Genomic DNA, 19955 nt, shown 5'->3' with positions numbered 1-19955 from the left:
AGGCAAACCATCACCACCAAGGCAGCCCATGGACAGAGCCCTGCAGTGGCTGCTGCACATGAAGACCTCAGTCTGTTGGCTCCAGCTTCCTGGAGCCTGGCTCCTGGTTTCTGTCCAGACCACTTTCCCTCTTCCCTTAACAGTATTTACTTTTCTGATCACAGGTGGTGCTTCCAGAAGCACCCAGAGCGAGCATGGCACCCAACAGTGCCATCTTTCTTTTCTTTTCTTATGCCCAGGCTGATGCGCCAACAGCTAATGGCAAAGGCTCCCCGAAGGCCCGCACACTGGGATGCGGCTGTGTTCCCTGGCTCCAGCCACGGTGACACCAAGCCACTAGCTTCCCTTGAGGTAGAACCGGCGATACCGCCGGCCTTTCGAACGTGGCGGGAGGGCGGGCCCCCGCTAGCACAGGCGTCAGGCGTGTTCAGTCCCTCTTCATCAGCTCGAGTACGTTCAACCCCACGTGACTGTGAGGTTTCTTACTAAAGCTGTTTGATTCAGGAGGAGGGTTGAAACCAGAGCCTAACGGGAACCTCAGATCTGCAGCTCAGGTCTACTCACTGTCTCCAAAGGGCTTCAGAGGGGATTCAAGCTGAATAGTAAGCCTATAAGTTTTTATACACAGGATTCTTAGGATTCAACCGAGGCCTATTTCTCTGTGTAGCAGGCCTGAAGAACATTTTGCCAATGAAGACCCTCCCCCAGGGTTGCCAAAATGTATGTCCCACCCACCGAGTCGGACCTGACGCTTGTTTTGTCGGTCGTTTGATCAGAACACCGTCGTGTGCGCAGACGACCCAGGCCGCGTTCTCACTGCGGCAGCAGAGTCGTGTGTCTGCGGGGCGAACTGGGGCCTGCAGAGCCTACAAAGTGCACTACATCCAGCCCTTTAAAGGGGAAAAAATGTGCCCACGCCCAGTCCTGTCCTACCCTAAAATGAGGATGAAAAGTTTAAAAGCTGCAGCACAGGCTCCCCGAGGGCAGGCAGGGGCCATCTGGCTCAGCTGTGTGTCCCCAGGGCCTCGCGTGAAGGGCGCTGGCCCCTCCCTACTCCCTAGGCGTCCCCCTCACTGACGGTAGGATGGGAGCCCCAGCATTACCATGTCTCCAGTCTTACCTCCCCACTGGCATTTTGTTGCAAGCAAAGCTTACAGACAAATGATGTTCTTCGTTAAACCAGTGCTGCTGATCCCCCTTAAAGGTGCCGGCGCTGGGGGATACAGGCGTGAATCAGCCAGGTCTTGTTCTAGGAGATTCCTCTAGCGGGCGAGGCAGACGGACGCAAGTGAACACGCAAACATACATCGTCTCGGACAGTGAAACAGGGTAATAGGATAAAAATATGGGTGCAGGAGCCGATGAACTTGGGTAGAGATGTCAGAAGAGGCCTCGCCAAGGAGGTGTAACTGGTAACGGAAGGGTAAGAGGCAAGTCTGGAGAAGCCGGGGGCAGAGAGCTTTCCAGAAAGCGGGAATGGTGGCTGTGAAAGCCGCAGGTCCGGGATGAGCTCCATGTGTTCAGGAAACAGAAGGCAAGCCAGTGGGTGTGGAGCACGGGTGAGTGGGCAGGAGGAGGTCTGGGTACAGAGAGAGGCAGGCAGTGGCCCCAAGTCTTGAAGGCCAAATGAGATGGGAGTTGGAGGGCCTCAGACAAGCAAACAGCATGATCTGAATTTTACAAGGATCACCCTGGCTGGGTTGAAAGCAGATGAAAGCTGAAGCAAGGGGACCGATTCGGAGGTGATCACAGTGGTTTATGGTAGAGATAATGGTGCAGGGGAGGGGGAGGGAAGTTGGCCATTTGGCAGTGCATTTCGGAAACACGACAGGTAGATTTTGTTCATGGAGTTGAATATGAACCCTCAGGGGCTAAGAATTTCTCACATTTGGTTTCAGTAAGCAGCTGGATGGTTAGTGATATTTTCTGGAAAGACTGAAACAGGATGGGGACTACAATTCAGGTGTTCTCTTTTGGTTATAAGAAATAAGAGGAGCTCGCCACCCAGGCGAGAGAACTCATCAGGTAGGCTGTGAACTATCAGTCCCGTCTCTGTGACTGAGCCATGAGCTCCTCAAGCAAAGGGCCCCGTCTTGCCACTTCCCATTCTTAGAACTTGCCTTTGGTCCCCAAGCAGCGTGTGAGGGTGATAACGTCGAGCTGTCAGCACTCAGGAGAACCGCAGCCGTCCCCACGGTGTCACAGTGGAACGGACGCAAAGCACAGTGCATTTCCGAGGAAACTCAGGGTGTAGAGCAGTGGGAACAGAAAGCTATGAGACTCTGCCTTTACAGACCAGCCAGGAGGACATCAGCCCCTAGGCGGGGTGCTTCCAGCCCACGGGGTGGGGCTGTCTCCCCAGCAGGCACACAGAGCTTCCAGCCTCACTGAAATCCCGTGGATCCGTGCAAAGAGCTGGGCAGGCGATTCAAACTCATTTTCGAGGTCAGAGCACCCAATGTGGACTGTGTTAGCTCACAGCACCATTAATGGGGTGATGCGCTCCGTCCCTGCGTGGGGGAATCAGGACTTTAATGGGGCTTCATTACATCCATCTGTCTATCCATCACTTCCTCGCCATCGCTCACCACTTGACTCCAGAAATGGGAACACCCCCTAGCTAATTAGGTTTATCCTAATCTCCTTTATGCGCCATCAGCCCTCTCAGAGGCCATCTGTGCGTTTAGAGTTCAGACCTTTAAGAATTATGCTAATCAGTCTTTTTCTAATTGAAAGTGTTCAACAGATGACCACAATTTGAAACTTCTTGCTGTGACAAATGGGAACCCATCGTAAGATTCTGTGCTAATTTTAAGTGCCCTCGTCCTCTGAAGTGGCACAGAACGGGCCATTTCTCAGAAAACAGGCGAAGAGCGTTGGGCCATGGAGCCAGGGAACGAGGAAGCCAAAACAGACTGTGTGCGGAGGATTTTCGTTGGTTTGTGATATGAGAAGGAGATGACTTGCATTTATTTGTAGAATCAAAAAGGCAGGCACCTGGGCTATTAAATGTAGGAATGGATTTCTGCTGTGGTGGGGCAGCCGCGGGTGTGTAGAATGCAGAGGAGAACTGATTCACTGAGGTAGGCGCCCCAAGGGAAATTATTGACAAGTGGATTTTCGACCCCCTGTATCCTCTGGGCCCGTGGCCTGGCCACTGGAGGCTGGTGTGGAATGTTAAGCAGATTTCTGTGCAGAGAGGTCACCCCTGCACTGCAGTGGTTTGGACCCGGCAGGAGAAAGGGCACCTTCTGACACAGCACAGTAACGTTTACTGCAGAACCTAAACACCCCTGGGCGTGGAGTGAGTAGGAATAATCAGCTCTGGAATTAGGGGGTCGGACATAGTGCACAGTGGAAAGACCGATGCTACCGTGAACTGCTTGTTGAGTGAAAAAGCAGAGAGTCTTTATTGGGGGTTACAGCCCAGAGCACTGCTTCCCAAATTTACACATGCCCGTGAATCTCTGGGACATTTTGTTAAAATAGAGTTTTTGATTCGGTAGTTCTGGGGTGGTGCCTAAGAGCCTGCATTTCTAACAGGCTCCCAGGTGATGCTTCTGGTCCAGAGACCACACTTGGTGGAGTAGGAGAGGCTAAGAGATTGGGGAGCAGAAAGAACCAGGTTCAAGTGCGGGCCACTGACTGACCAGGTAGCCTTAGGCAGATTACCTTCCTGGGCGCCTCGACCACCCAGCAAATATTTACTGACTTTCTACCATGTGCCAGAAACTGTGCCCGGGTAAATAGTTGGTCAATCGAAAATGTCCCTGCTCTCCTGGGGTTTTTAGCCCGTTGGGGCAACACACAAGAAAAAATGGTGACAAAGCAAAGATGTCTAATTATACTTGGGGTAACGGCCAGCAGTAGTAGCACTGGGGGCTGGCGTGTACGGAGAACCTGTTACTGAGTCCAAGCTCACACTGCTCAGTGCACGGCAGGACGAAAATAAATCGAGTGGCAAGTTGTTGAGGCAAGGGGCAGTGACTATTCAGAAAGTCTGCAAACTGAGAGGATGAGAGATTCGTGTCCTAGGGAATCATCTTTACCCAAGTCACAATTCAGACTCCTCTTGTGCTAAAAAGGGGAGGGGATGTGGTTGGTTACTGCAGACTTCCTGGTGCTGGAATCTTGTGTTCTTGCCTCTGTCCACAAAGGTCAGGTCACGATGTTCCTGTAAACCTCCAAGGAGACCAGTGTTATTCTCTGTTAGGCAACTTTTTATCTGTATACGAATGGAAAAGTGATAATGCCCTTAAAGGTCAAGCCTTGAGAATGGGCTCTCCTGTATATTTCAGGCTACAGGGGACATTTGTTTTACAAAAGGTGCAGAACCAGCACGACTGAGCCCAGGAATGGAGCACAGGGTGAGAGCTAAAGGAACAGATCTAATTCGGAGTCAGATTTGTTCTTCCCTACCGCAAACATACTAAGTATGAGGCACAATTGAAAGAATTTCACATTATGAATTGATTTTAACTTCATATCAACTCAGTAAGATAGGTACTCTTTTCAGACATGGTAGTAAGAGACAGACATGAAGTACCTTGCCCAACGTCAGGTACTGGAAACCTGACTTGGAGCCGGGCAGTCCCCCTCTGGAAGCAAGGCTCCCAACCAGGGGTCAGCAAACTTCTCCCGTGAAGGGCCAGGTAAATATTTACGCTCGGCAGGCCGTGCAGTTTCTGTCGCACCTGCTTACTTCTGCTCCTGGAGCACGGAGGGGAGGCACTCACGGACCACACGCAGTGAGCGAGCGTGGCCGTGCTCCAGTGGAAGTTTATTTACCAAAACAGGCACAGGGCCAGAATGGACCCCGGGGCTGTAGCTTTGTCAACACCGGTTCCTGCCCATTATCCTAACAGCCCTTCTCAATGATTCAAAGCAGCCTTTTGCAATATAAATACAATGTGAGACACCCTTGTAATTTTAAACTTTATGGTCACCATGTTTCTTTTTTTAAAAAAGGAAACAGATAAAATTAATTTTAATAATATTTTTTATTTAATACAAAATATCCAAAATACTATAATTTCAACAGCTCATGGGGTAATTATTAATGAGATATTTCACATTCTTTTTTGCACTATCTTTTAAATCGGGTATACAATTTATCCTTCTAGCACATCTCAGCGCAGACTAGCCATGTTTCAAGTGCTCTGCAGCCCCTTTCAGGGTAGTGGCTCCCGGAGCTGGACCAGGCACTCTTAAGTACCTAACACGCACCAGGCTGGAGGCTAAGGTGTGCGTTTCTAACAAGCCCCTAGATGGCGCTGGTCTGTGGGCCACGCCTGGAGTACAGGGCTGCCCACAGCCCCGCTCTGAAGGAAACCTACCGTGGTGGGACTGGAGAGGGGCAGGCAACTTAGGGTGTTGCCAGGAAGGGGTTACATTCGAGTTGAAACCCAGAGGCCAGAAGACGTTCATGTTACAGCTATGCTGTGCAGGACACTGATGGGAATAAAGATGGAAAAGGCACAGTAGAGCTCCCCAGAGTGGCGGAGTCAGATGCAGTATCACAGAAATGCCCGCCAGTGATCGAGGAGCGGAACTGCCCCGATCCCAGGTGCCCGATGACACGTTACACGTTCTCAGTAGTGCCGAGACATCGCTGGGCTCCTTGGGGCCGAAAGGATCCTCTGAGGGTTGAAAAGCTTGTCACCCATGGAGCCCCCAAGGAAGTGTCATGTCAAGTGCCTGTGTTTGTGCACACATTTTTCTAGGAAAAGGAGTCATAGCTTTGATCAGATTCTCAAAGGTGCTGTCATGCCTAAAAATAAGAGCTCCTATTCTAGAAGAACTGGGATATAATTTGGAATTTGTGAAAATTCTCTGCAGTGAGTTGCCTGTAGTTTTAAATGTGAACTTGTACACATACCAAGACACACACAACACGATGTGTCCAGAAGGAGGGAGGCGGTTCTCCTGAAGACTCTCCCATCGTGTCCTAGGGTGACCCCTCTGTGTTGCTCCCCTCCGTGGGCACTGCCAGTGATCAGCTGGGCCAGGGAGATGGGCGGCCTTGGGCTAAGGATTTCACTGCTCAGAGCCCCCATTTCCTGCCAAGTGGGGGTGATGACAGCGTCTTCTTCACAAGATTCTTGGGAAGAAGTGAACAGTTTCACTGTCACACACACAGCAGCTGTAACAGGCCCTCAGTACACGTGAGCTTCCTTCATCTGGCGACAGGCTCTGTATCGGATTCATTCCAGGAGTCATTCTCAGAGAATTGTCTTCTTTTACTTTTTCTTTTTTTCCTTCTTATTCCTATGCTTTTGTTCCTGGACCAAAGTTGCCTCTCTTCCCAAGACAGTCCGTGTCCGTGGCCTCTCTGAAGCAGGCTTGTTCTCTGCCTTGCTCTTTGCCTCTGTTGTGGTATCTTGGGAAAGCCCGCCTGTCCTTCGCTCCCACCTCCTAGTCACTGGCTTGAGCTGTTATTTGCTGTGGTCCCCTCATGCTTGTCATCGTTGACGAGTGAGATTTTGGCCCATTATCTTCTCATGTTAGAGGTGGGAAGAGAACAGAGTATGACCGCTGCCCTCGCTCTACAAAAAGGTAAATTCTGTTTAGTTGCCCACGGAAACAAGAAAGCAGGTATTTCCAGCAGTCATTCTGTTTTAAATAAAAGCTGCATATAAACTTGGAAATAGCCACAACCTCAGCCATACTCTTCATTCAGAAGCACTGAGGGAGCCACGGCACGCCAGCCATTCCTGGGATTCGCTGCACTGATGCTCGCCATCCTCTGGGGCAGAAGCAGCAGGTGGGGCCGAGGGCAGGAGCTGGGGAGGCAGAATAGCCTGGGTATGGCCTCCACCCCTGCCTGTGACAGCGCTGTGGCCCACGTGTGGCCTCATCGCACAGCTCTTCTGAGCCTCGGCCTCTGTACCCTGGGGAGTCAGAATATTTGTACTGTGTTCATCTGCTAGGGCTGCCATCAGAGAGTGCCACACACTCTGTGGCTTGAGCAGAGGAAATCTGTCGTCTTACAGGTCTGGAGACTAGAAATCTGAGATCAGACTAGGGGCAGGTTTGCATCCTTCTGAGCGCAAATCTGTTCCTGGGCACTCTCCTCCCTGGCAGCGGTCTGCGGGCAGTCCCTGGCACTCCTTGGCCTGTGGACCATCACCCGGACCTCTGCCTTCATCTTCACGTGGGCTTCTCCCTGCGTGTGTGGCTGTCTCCGGGTCCGTGTATCCCCTTTGTCAGAGGACATCAGTCCACTATCAACGACCTTCTTTGAAACTGACTACCTCTGTAAAGACCCTGTTTCCAAACAAGGGTGCCTTCTGAGGGCCTGCGGGTTGGGGCTCCGACGTATTTTAGGGGAGGATGCAATAATGCAGCCCGTAACACGTACCCGCCACACAAGGTTGTCGGGGCGGTTAGGTGAGGTAATCTACAGAAAGGGCTTAACACCGTTCCTGGCACTCAGCAAACTCACTTAGCAAGTTAACTGGTTATTATCCTTGTGGGAATGGATCATGCCCTCGTTCTACCAGAAACTGATCTTTCTCACCTACTGGTCTCAGGGGTTTTCTGTGCCTGTTGCTGCTTCTGCTTCTTTTTTTTTTTTTTCTTCTTATTTTTCATCAACCCAAAGGCGAATGGAAATGGGAAAGGCAAAGAAAGCATAGAGTGGTCAGAACATGGAAGGTTCTGCATTGACCATCAGAACTCTTTATTCTTTAATATTTCCTCAGCCTGAGCTTATAGAAGGTTAAAAAAAAAGATTTTTGTGACTAAAAATACACAGAAATCTATTATTTCAGTCCAGTCTGTGTTAATTATTGGAGAAGCTATCTAAAATAGCAGAATGATTTTATTTGAGGGAAAACTTTGAAACCTAAGTAATTATCAGATGGCTATTAAAACAAAAACCCCAAAAAACGAACCCACTGTCTGAGAAGACATAATATAGGAATCAAATAAGCTGGTGGCATTAATCTGCAAATTCTGTGTGTACTGCTCTGGTATCTGGAACATAATTATCAAGCTTAAGTTAATTAGACTAATGCTCAGAAAATCTGGCCTGGCAGCTTGCTGTAAGTAATTATATATACTGATTAAAGATGTAATGCACTGTGAGCAGAGGCACAGGAAGCTCCATTTGACACAGCCTGTGCACATATACAATGAAGAATCCATGGAAAAGAGTGTCCACGATGAGAAGGAACTTTGTAGAAACTGGCAGGCATCCTGCAGGGTGAGGTCTGCAGGGTGAGGTGACGCCCCCCCCCCCAGCCAGTGTAAGACGGGAGGGCATCAGGACGGGGCTGGCGCAGGAAAGGGACGTGGCCGTAGGCACTCCCCGGTGGAGCACAGACAAAACAGTGGCCTGGCTGCCACTCTGTTGTCTACATTTTCTCTCAAGCTTTTCCTTCAAAGGAGGATCAGCTGTGGGACCACTGAGGCCAGCCTCCGTGGTGATTTTCCAGCCTCTGAAGAAATGAAATTGTCATTAATGACGGATCACAAGGAAGGGTGGGATGCTGACCTCCAAGTGGGCACAAGCGTATCTTTCATCTGCCTCCTGCTCACTGTGTGTCTTTCTCCCCAGTTGTCCTTGAAGGAGGGGAGATGCCACTGGGAAGTCATCGTCACAGACCAGGGATGCCCACAGCTCGGCTCTCTACTCAGAGCCTTCATAAGTTTATTGTCCTCTTGAAATACAATTAGGTAAAACTAGTAAAGTTTCGGGTTGATGCGGGCTGCAAAGAAATCTTGGTTTGTCCTGTGTCGTCCTCCACAGCGTCTTGTCTCCGTTTCTGCATTAGCGTTACAGCATTTGGCCTAGAGAACGTAATCACAGCCTTCCTTGAGGAGTGACGGCGGTGGTAACTGTCTGAGTATCTGTTATGGTTGGTTTCTTGCGACAAGAAGTGTTCCGTGGACACCTGTTATGTTCCTGGCTCCAGTTTTGTAAGGTCGCTGCTAAGGTATTAGATTGAACCATGTGGCATTGATGTTTTGAAAGTTAAGGAAAGACTGAATATTGTTAATGAGCAGTGGCTTTCGGCTCACAGAACCTATAGGTTAGTGGGGAAGACAGACACATGGGAAAGCGCTCACAACAAAATAAACGTCCTGAAATGGAACCTCATAAAAGGGCCCCCGAGTAGAGCCGCGGGGGAACGGGGGAAGCGGTGTGTTCCATGTGCGAGGCTGGTGGTGACAGATGAAGCAGGTTGTTTAAAGAACCACTTCTACTTAAATAGGATGGAAATAGTGCAAGGAGCTGAGAGATGAGGGTAAAGTAGTAAATGAGGGCCTGTCACACCAAGAAAGCCGTGTCAGGGATCAGTGATTCTGGACCAGAGCATAGACAGCAAGGGTGAAAAGTCTGAGCTGAAACCGCGCTGGCCCGTTACCCAGAATTTAATTTCTGCTTTTGAATAAGGGATCCTCCAGCATGCGCGTCCTCAGTTGCGATGTCCCGTTGCAGGAACCACATGCAGGCCACCCGTGTTGTTTTTAATAGAGGGTCCTTTTTTGTAGAGAAACATGTTGAGTCTTTCAGCCCAAGACTGCAGGAGACTTAAGCAATTCACTTAATTTCTCTGAACCTTTGTTTCCTTCTCTGTAAAACGGGGACAACAATGTTATGCCTCTTGCCCACCCCACCGTTGATCCAAGGAGATTCTGTAGGCAACAGGGCTTTGGTTTTGATTCCTCAGACTAGTCCCCAGTGCGTAGCAGATGCTTAGTACTGTTTTCTGAGAGAGGGGATGCAGGTCCCACCACCCACGAGCTGTAAGATCGCATCTCTGAGCCTTAATTTCCTCACCTGCAAGTGGAGAAGCCGGCACCATGAGGCAGGTACTCTGAGGAGGATGGAATGAGATCACCTCCGTACCTGGTACTCAGCAGGCGCTCATCAGAGCTCTGCCAATAATAACAAAAGTCGCAGAACAACAGAATGATGCTGTCTGTAATCCTGGGCCCCCACCCTTCTATGTCTCCACTTCCCTAGAGCAGAAGGGCCCCTAGTATTGGACCAAGAGCATCCCACCTCGGCCAGGGGTTCATTTTCCTTAAAGCAGTGTTTGCTTCTCGAGATTCAGCTGCCTTTTGGCTGAAAAAAATTAAGTCTCGAATCTGACTTGCTTTATAAGTAGATGAGTCGCCCCTCCACCTGAGGCTCAAATAACCATTTGCAAAGTAAAAGGACAGTCAGCAGGTTGTTTTGCCTCTTGGATGGCAAAAAATTAGTTTGCTTGATTTTTAAACATTTTCCATTTTGGCTTCCAGTAGACACAGGCTGAGTAACAAGTTAGGAACCAGTCGCAGATGTTGGACGGGTAACGTGGCTACTGTGCTTCAGTCTAATGTCAGTGAGCGGGAGTCAGATGTCACCAAAAGCAACCGTTACAGTGGGAGAGGCACAGTGTCGCTTGGAAATTAATGACTTTTTTCAACATCGTGTCTGTGTTTCCAACCTAAAGAGCGATCAGCATCCGTTTCGTTGCCCCCACTGGTGGGCAGCAGAAATGGAGCTTGAACCGCAAAGCCCCTAAAGTGCAGGCTTGGCGTGGGAATCAGCATAAAGAAGAGGACTATGAAATGTAGGAAGCGTGTGAAATTTATATTTCTACCACAGACATGTTTATTAAAATCCCAGCAAGTATTACTTTTGCTTCGGAAACAGGACATAAGAGCAAATTTACGGAGAGGAGAATGTTTGGAGGACTGTCTCACAGACGTAAAGCTCTGAAGGCAGAGCAGGTTTAATTAAGAACAGCGCCCTGTGCGAAGTGTTAGACCCAAAATAGATCCCGGGCTGGGGGATGCAGTGAAGGGATAAATCAATTCCAGACATCTGGAATCCAATTAATGACTTCAGTGCTTCTACACAGCAAACGCTATGTTGTAATTCTTACAGAGGCTCCCGGGATGGAAGCAGGCTTTCCGGAGTGAGGGGAGTGGCAGCCATCCTGTGTTGTAATCCCGCCTGCTGCCCACGGACGGTCATTTCTGTTTGCTTTCATTCAGGGCCTGCTTTTAGACAGTTATGTAAGCAGTTACAGTTAATGGCTAATGAGTATCTTCACACCCCATCACGCAGAACAAAGGCCACGATTTTGATGTCCTACATCTAACCATGTCATAGGCCCACACTCCATCCTCTCCCCTGCCTTCCCCTCACCGAGCTCTCCATCACCCTGAGTCCCTTGGTCCCTACTGCTTCACTTCTTTTTACAGCGTTTTAGGCATCTCTCTGTGTTCCTAAAAAACAACTCAAAAACATTTACTTTCAACTTTGTAAAAAAGCAAAAGATCATGCTGCATATTATCTTTTGGGAATAATTTTTTTCCTTAATAGTGTGTTATTAAGATTAGTCCATATGGCCTAATTGTCTATCAGATAAGTATTATGGTCACCGTGCAATATTCTATGATGTGAATGTATCCCATTGTAGTCATCTGCTTTCTGAAGACCAGTGGTCATGTCCTGGGTTTTGCTATTTTAATCAGAGCTTCTTTTGAAAATTCTCACGTATGTGAGCAAGAGTGCCTCTCAGGTGCACTCCTGGGTGTGGGATTGCTGGGTTGGAGGGTGCTGTCAATGTCAACTTCAGGAGGTAATGCCAAACTGTTTTCCTAAGAGGTTGCTTCAATATACTCTCTCGCCAGCAGTGCCAGAGCACCCCTGAGGGTTTATATCCTCTCTAGCCCACGGGTTTGCCAGATTTAAATGTAGCTCAAATTCACTAATACTCAAAAGTAGTATTTTTTTTACATGAACTTGACCTTGTGCTCTGTGACTCTTAAGAGCTGAAGCTAGGACTCGAGGGTAGAAGTTGGGGGAAGGGAGATGGCAGAACAGTCTCCTAGCACAGCTGCGAGGGTCAGGCTGTCTGGCGGAGCAGTAACACGTTCAGCCCTGGAGCCCTGCAGCCAGGGCATGAGCGCCCCTTGGAAGCTCTATGGCAGAAGGGATATAGATGTCACCTTGCGGTTTGGACCGGAGATTTTTAAAGAGCTGTCTTGAACCCTGATTCTAGGACGAGGCATTTTTCAAGTATTCCTTTTTGGACCTTTAAGTAGGTACTGAAATTATAAGAAGCTATTTTAAAGCATTCTGATCTTTTATCTTTTAAAACCAACCAAATTCGTTTAAACCCTTGAGCAGCATTGAGGTGAGATTAATTAAAAGATTAGGTCTCTTAAAAGATTTTTATGGGTTTTTCATTCATGAAGTTATAACTCCCAACAATATTTTCAGCTTTAATGGGAAGAGCAAAGATACTAATATTTTAAAATCAAGCCGTATATACGTGAGCCAGGCCTGGGGTTTTTGCATGTGTGTGTGTGTTTATGGTGCCTCGGGAGCATCTCAGTAATAAATAATTGGGAGGTGCACAGTAGGAAGCTGAAAAAGGTGAGGGTATCTCTTTTCTAGCCTGATGCTTCGAAATAGTCATGTGCCTGGCGTTGCATTTTAATTTTTCACTGACAAAGCAGGGTATGTGCGTGTCTGAAGTCGCCTTACATCTCTATCGTCTGTGCTGATTTTTGGATTATGGTCACTTACAGGGCATATAAAAAGGACAATTGAGCCCATAACAAGGTAATCTCTGTTTCTTTCCTTTTAAGCCATCGGGTATTTAAAAAGTTTTACAGGCATTGGAAATCGTCTGTGAGAAAGATCCGCTATCATGCATGGTAAGCTGGTGTTTCAGCCTCATCCAAGGCCTTATATCTTCATTAAAGAAGGTTTTTAAATGAAATAGAGGCATTTGGGAAAGGCTGGCTCCTAATTTGTTTGTGCAGCTCACACGGGCCAGGTTCTTTGAAGGGCCCTGGAACAGCTCCATCGGAAATGAACGGATTTGTAAGTGACAGAGGGGAGGTTACTGCCAGGGGGTGCGCTGCCCCTTCAGAAGGTGCGGTTTTGTAACCAGAGGCAGAACGAGCGCCTCGTGGAAAGAAGGAAGCAGGACCAATCCAGCAGGGTGGTGATCACGTAGCCTTGGAATATAGGTTTTTCTGTTGGTCATTTCTCATCTGCCAATACGTGGGTCCCGGTGCCAGGCCCCTGGCTGGCTGGCTGGCTGGCGCCAGGGGCGCTCCTTTAGCCCTGCCAACCATATGGTGGACATTCGGAGAGAAGTTGGTGAGGTCAGCCCGGGTCCTTGCTGCTCCGGGGTGCTCGCCACCTGTGCAAATAGCTTGAGCCTCCCCTGCTTTGCTGTGGAAAGTTTCCCTTCAGCGGGGCCTGATGTTAAGGTGAGGGAGGGACTCGGTAAGCAAACCTCAGGCCAGACGGCAGCGCTGCCCAGGCTCAGAGGCAAAGCTGGGCCCAGCTGCTCTTCTCCGTGCCAAGTCTGGGCTTACTGCCTCTTCACCCAGCTACTGTTCTAAGCTGAGCAAAACGTCGGTGCGGAACAAGGGTGACGTGAGCAGTGAATCACCCGTCCCTCATCTCTGGCAGCATTTGCGCCTCTGGGCCTGCAGGGAAGGGAGAGCCGCCCGCTCCTCCCCCTCTCGCCTTCTCGTTGGTCGCTTCCTCACCATCTCCAGTCACTGGCCTCCAGCAGGTTCACCGCTCGTGCAGGTACCCTGTCCTTCCCGGGGATCTGCACTGTGTGATCGGCCCTGACCGTGCTGCCTAACAGGGTTCTCTTTATTACTCTCTCGTGGTAGTATCAGATTTCAGTCCTTGCTAAGCTGCTGCCTTCTCTCCTCAAGCGTAAGCCTCCTGAGCCCACTCAGGCCCGTCCGGCTTGCTGACCACTGTGAGGTGTGATGCATGGGGTCAGCTCGTGGTAGCCACGTTACTATTTGTTGAATCCTCGAATGAGTTCTGCAGAGAAACGAGCTTCCGCTGCTTGAGGGAACCCATATTTGCAACCCCCTAACCTAGTTCTGCCTCTCCAAATGGGTTTTATTTTGAGAGCCCAGGTGTTGCTGCCGGGAACATTGTGTTAAGTAGGATTCTGAGGCCACGTTGATGGCGGTGTATTGCTGGTTGGTTGTGGGCTTAGCCTGTGTGTTGTATATTTGCTTAGCACCCTCCGCGGGGATAGCTATCTTGTCTGGCTCGCATTTCTAAAGATTCTGTAAGGTGTCTCTGAAAAAAAGAGGGAAAAAAAAGCAGCAAATATGAAATAAAGTGTTCAGGAGATTCCAAGGAAGCCAGAAATGGGCCCTTTGCCTTTTCCCTTCCGTCACTGTGAGTACCACAGGGCGACCTCACTCTGGGAATAAAGGAGAACCCTCTGGCTCAGACACCAATATCCTCAGCACGGGAGACAGGCTTACGGAACACGGCAGGCTGAGGAAATTGGTTTTTGAATAAATGTTTCCTTCTCCCAGTTTTGCTTCATCACAAACCTCCCTTTCAGAAGGTGTTTCATTGCCTTTCTCCGTGGGCATGTTTTTAGAAAGAGGAAGCCCTGAGGATATCAAATTGGTTGAAACTGCTAGTGCCAGTGGTGTCACCAATGCCCGATGCACTGGAAAATCAGGCAAGCGCAGGCAGGGTGGAGCCTGGGGCAAGGGGCGGCTGATCAGCAATTATTTACTGAAAACTGCCCTGGGAGACGACTCTCCCCAGGCCCAGCCGGACCCTGATCCCAGCTTAGAGGCTGATCTCTATTTGCATATTTAGTTCTCTTTTCTGGGCCGTTTGATCACCCATGTTTAAAAAGATGTTAAACTGAAAGAAAATTTCCAAGAATTTCCTGAGTGAACCTAGGAGTGCACTGGGAGCCAGCGGACGGTGTGTCTAACCCAAACGCTGTTCCCCATTAGCCACGTGATGTTCCTAAGAGGCTCAGATGTTTCATCTGGAAAATGGGAAGGATGGACCTGAACAGTCAGTACATGGGGAGGGAAGGCGTAATTTAGAGACCTGTGTGACAAGTGCTTCTTGGACGCCTACCCGGCAAGCGATGAGGACACAAAGATGAGTGTTACTGTGATTTGTACCATGAACACGGGAGCTAGATGGAGGCTTTTTACAGTTGGAAGAGCAAAGAACGTCTGGGTGGCTGATTGGTTTCTCTACCAAACCACGATCGCCACGCTCTGTCCTAAGGGGATTTTCGTCTGAAGTGCTAAGGCCAGCTGCTAGGCAGGGCCGGGTTCATCCCTGACAAACAGGAGGCTCAGTCCAGTAAGCTGTGAGGAAAATGGTAGCGGGGGTCCTGAAGGGCAAGCCGTTTGCCCGCCGCTCCGCCTGTGCCGATGACTCTTAAGTCAGTGACTCCTATATGAGACCCCGTGGTCCCGTTCCCCAGCTGCCCTCATGTCACGTTGTAGGGACGTTCTAGGTGGTGGCCAGCCGTGAGGCTGCGCGGCAGATCCAGGTGGGCCACGTTTCTCAGATACACATTTCAGGTTAGCCTGACTGCTGGCTTCCTTGACACAAAGTGACCCTTTGATGTGCTAATAGGTAATAGAAATCGGCTCTGTGTAGGACAGGTTGCCACGGTTGCTTTGTGGTGAGCGGCTTCTCAGCTTCTGAGGGAAAACTGCAAACTTTAATGTCCCAGCGATTAAAGCGATTTTCTGATGGCAGGTGAGCCCTGGAATGGAATGGCCCACCTTGGTTTGTGCAGGTTTATAGGGCGCAAGGGGCGCTCTGAAGACCATTCACGGCACAATCAGTAGGGTAATACCGCGTCCAAACTGTGCTGCTGGCAGGCTCATTTGCTGCTTTGGCAATCGGCTTGACAATGTGATACTTTAATGTATAATTGGATAAGCAATTGGGTTCTGTTATAGCACAGTGGTTTGGCATAATTATTTTCCAGTGCTGTGATTTTCTAGTTAATAAATACTTTTGGGGGTTACAAATTCTTAAACATCAACACTCTATACTCCTTGAAAGTAGGATGCCATTAATTAATATAACAGCTGATTTCAGCATTTTGGTCCCATTGACGGCATTAAAAAAAAAAAAAACTTTTGCTTTTACTTAAGCAAGTTAGGCTCAAGTCAAAGCTTTGGCAAGTAATCAAATGATGGTATGCCCTATCAATTACTGGAATTTCTCTCCATAAGGAGCGAAGAACCACACTTCGGAAACTTGACAGTGAACAGAGGGAACCAGAGGGCACCCGGTCGCGGTAATCTGGTGGTTAGTCCAGAGTTCCAGCTCACAGGACTCGGTCTTCCCCATCGAGAGAAAAAGGGAGGAAATTATGTTGCGCAAAGAAATATTTGAAGAATCTCAGGGTTCTAGGGAAGCAGAAGTGGCAGCAAGAGGTGGATGACACAGGACTTTTTATGTGTGTGTGTCATGTGAAAGCAAGAGGTAATTCACTAGGACAACAACAAGAGCCCAAAGTGGATGACACTTAAGAGAGAGGCCATTTGGTGTTTGGGGACAAAATGCGTGCTCCAAGGATGCTGGCTGTAGTGTGTGTGAGAGACGGCGGGAGTGAGACAGCATGTGCGTCATGCAGTAGAACTCGGTGCCCATATAAACGGTCCAGGAAGGGGACTTGGGGAGCGTATGACCGAAGAGAGAGGCGTGTGTTGGGCAGAGACACAGTGGTTTTCACACTGGTTCAGAGCAGCCTTGGGCCAGGGAGCCAGGATCAGTGTGTGCTTTACACAGCGCCTGGAAGGAAGCATCAGAGGCCAGGGTCCGTCTACAGGGACACACACGTGGCGCCACCTGCCCGCCACGCTGACTCGGGCGCCTGGGCCCCCCTCCCCACTTCCCGGTCCGAGGCACCCCAGCTCCACCGTTTCTTCTCGGACTACTGCGCCGGCTCGTCTCCCTGTAACTCATTCTCCAGCCAGGCTACTCTTCATGAAAAGTCATTTTCGTCCTTTTACTTCCCTGCTTTTCACCCTTGCATCTCTTCTCATGGCATCAAAGAGAAAATCGTAACCTCTTAGCCATCCCCACTGGCTGCAGATGCCCTGCTCTCCCGCACTCCTTGGGCCACTTACTCACTTGCCCAGCTGTCTTCTTCCTCAAGGCTCTGCCCTTGCCCTTGTCCCAGCTCTTCACTTGATGGACGGCTAATCATTGTCCACGTCTGAGCCGAAGTGTCACCTCTCCAGTGAGGCCTTCCTCCACACCCCTCCCAAAGTTCGGCCACCATCCCTGCAAGTCACAGCTCTGATTTTCCTCAGAGCTCGTCTAATATGAAATCATTCTGGTTTCTGAGCATCTGTCATTGAAGCTGGCTGCTGTTCAGCTCAGTGGAAACAACCCACACCCGTCTGTCTGGGCCACGCGGCAGCGTCACGCTGGCAGTCACCACCCACCTCTGGACCATCTCCCAAGGTGACTGCCATGTTTAACGCCATTTTCCCCACATTTTTACTTAATATATTTTCTAAAGTGACTCTTCTTTTTAAGTTAAACTTAACTTTAAAAGGCAACCTGAGATACCGTAAATGGGAGATGAGCCCCCGATACATGTGATCTAAACAAAACAATCCTACATTCCAGCTGGAGTCGGGATGGCACCTCTGGTTCCGTCAGAGGACACGCTGGCACCGTGCTAAGGATAAGCTAGTGCTGACGGGGACTTCCTTCTTGACTCATGGGAGGACTGAGAGATGACTGTGAAGGCAGTCTCTTTCTCACTAGGCTTCAGAACTATTTGCAGCTTTGAATTGTACAACTGGAGGCCATCTTTTGGGCTGTTGGGGTGTATCTCCCATCTTTAAACCACAGAATGTCAAGCCTTCTTAAAAGGGCAACTAAACTGCAGTTCTCCTGACAGCTGTGACAGACGGGCAACGTGGTCCGAACGCCAGCCAGGGCAGGAGTCGTCAGGAAAGAGCGGTCCAAGCAGTGGGTGGAGCTGGCGCCCACTTTGCCTGTTTGCCGAGGCTCTTCCCACCACCCAGAACAGCCCCGTCCTTAATATCCCATCACCATCTTTGAAGCCAGTGCACATCCAGGGTTTTATAAAGTCAACCGTGGACCCTACCCCGGTAAGAGGCACCCTCGCCTGCAGTTATCCTGCGAGTGCTATGACAGAACTTCCAGTCTAGTACTTACCTCAGGCTGACTTAGACTAAGTGATGTTTGCATGAATTTCTCCGTGCTGTGGGGTGGTGAGACCCCACAAGACAAAGGTTTTTGTCTTACTCATTTTTATAGCTTTCAACAGTCTAACAGGGTGGTGAGACCCCACAAGGCAAAGGTTTTTGTCTTACTCATTTTTATAGCTTTCAACAGTCTAACAGTGCCTGGAATGTGTCATGTGCTCAACAAATACTTCTTGGCTAAACTGAAAGCAGTAACAGAGGATCGGATTTAAAACAAAACTTAAGGATTTACTTCCCAATTCATTGCAATTATTTTCCTTGCAATACTTTGTATAAATACCTGTCAGAACAGAACCATCAACCCATAATGGTTTCTTTAAGCTCTCTGCTCTTCATGTTGTTTAACAAAACGAATAATGAAATATACGGATGAATTTTAGGACAACACCCAAGTTTATATTCAACCACTTGCTTCTTTAAGAAGCGGCTTTCACCCGTTTTTCTGCTCTTGGAAGACAATGTGGCATTTTACTCCAGGTTATTTCTAAGTTCTGAAAAAACATTTAAATTACTGTCAATCATTCCTCCTCCTGTACTGCATCACAGAGCTATAAAAAGTGCCAATAGCCAAGGCAGGTTGAGTGTTACATCAGGGAAGTCGTCACCACCCCACATGCCTCGTGAGAACACACTCAGGGCCCAGAAGGGGCACGATGTCAATATCGACACGTCTCAGTTCTTCGCTCAGAAATCCTGGTACCACTACCTTCCCCCCAAATCATTTCAGGCAGATAAAGCACGATGACTAGAGATATATATATATATATATATATATATATATATGTCTATATATTTTAATCTCTTCTCTAAGCTGTATAGAAATAGAATTCACTTTGACACCGTTTATTGTGGGGCCTGTCCTTTCCCCATTTCGTGTCGCTGGCCCCTTTGTCATGAATTAACTGAAAGCATACACATTGGTTTCCTTCTGGGCTCCCTGTTCTGTTCCTCTGGTCTGCGCGCCTGTTTTTTGTGCCAGAAGCTCAGTGTTTTGGTTACCGTAGCTTTCTGACGCAGTTTGAAGTCAGGGAGCAAGATGCCTCCAACTGTGTTCTCCTTTCTCAGATCATTCAGGCCGCTCTGGGTTCTTCCCTGGTTCCTAGGGCTGGTACGATCGATTGCTTTTTGTTTCTGTGAAAAATGCCATTTGAATTTGGTAGAGATTCCAATTAACGAAAATGTTGTTTTAATAATATTCTTGCAATGCATGAGCACGGAATATTTTTTCCTATTTATTTGTGTCTTCAGTTTCTTTATCAGTGTTCTGCAGTTTTCCACATGCAGGCCTTTCACGTCCTTGGTTAAGGTTATTCTTAGGTATTGTGACGTGTGTGTGTAATTGTTAAATGAGATTGATTTCTTAATTTTTCTTTGAGACTTCTTTCCATACACTAATAAACTCAACTGATGTTGGTATATCACTAAATTCATTCATTAGTTTTACCAGGTTTTTGGTGGTTTGATGTGGAAAATTGGAATTCAAAAATGCTGATGTTCCTATCACATCCAGATCATTCACAACACTCAAGACATAGTGGGTTATAATACTAACTTCTCATAGTGCCTCTTAGTAGTATGTAGATTCCTACAAGGGCGATTAGCTTAACCATTTTGGATGAACTGGATCTGGGCGGCGGAGCTATTTTTCTACAGTGAAGTTTGATGTGTTCTCTGCTTTTCTGTCATGGTTTTGACATGGTTGATTTAAAAATATGGTTGATTTAAAAATATATACATGTGTATGTATGTGTGTGTGTGTGTGTGTGTGTATTTAATTTCCAGTAATTTTAAACATACAGAAAACATGCAGTAGCAGTAAAGTCTACTCTTTCTCTGTAAGCTGAGCTTTCTCAGTCATCATTGACGTAGCACATACACCAAACTTAAGATGAAAATCTCTGGTGGGCTTTTCCCTCAAATTCTGACAC

General features: G+C 48.5%; 1 protein-coding gene and 1 long non-coding RNA gene across 10 annotated transcripts in view; one reads left to right on the top strand and one right to left on the bottom strand.

Annotated features, from left to right (window-relative positions):
* The window catches only part of FHIT (fragile histidine triad diadenosine triphosphatase), a 1244593-nt gene that overhangs the window by 1197942 nt on the left and 26696 nt on the right, over positions 1-19955 (top strand). The gene's annotated exons all lie outside the window — the stretch shown is intronic.
* Positions 10583-19955, bottom strand: part of LOC116283963 (uncharacterized) — a 256977-nt gene continuing 247604 nt past the window's right edge. For both annotated transcript variants that reach the window (XR_004193693.2, XR_012060692.1), the window contains one exon: positions 10583-14074. This is a non-coding gene — a long non-coding RNA (uncharacterized lncRNA). The remainder of the gene's footprint in view (positions 14075-19955) is intronic.

The sequence above is a fragment of the Vicugna pacos genome, chromosome 17 (genome assembly GCF_048564905.1).
Source record: "Vicugna pacos chromosome 17, VicPac4, whole genome shotgun sequence".
Lineage (NCBI taxonomy): Eukaryota > Metazoa > Chordata > Mammalia > Artiodactyla > Camelidae > Vicugna > Vicugna pacos.
Note: the sequence above shows the minus strand (reverse complement) of the source record. Positions and strands in the feature narration are given on the sequence as shown.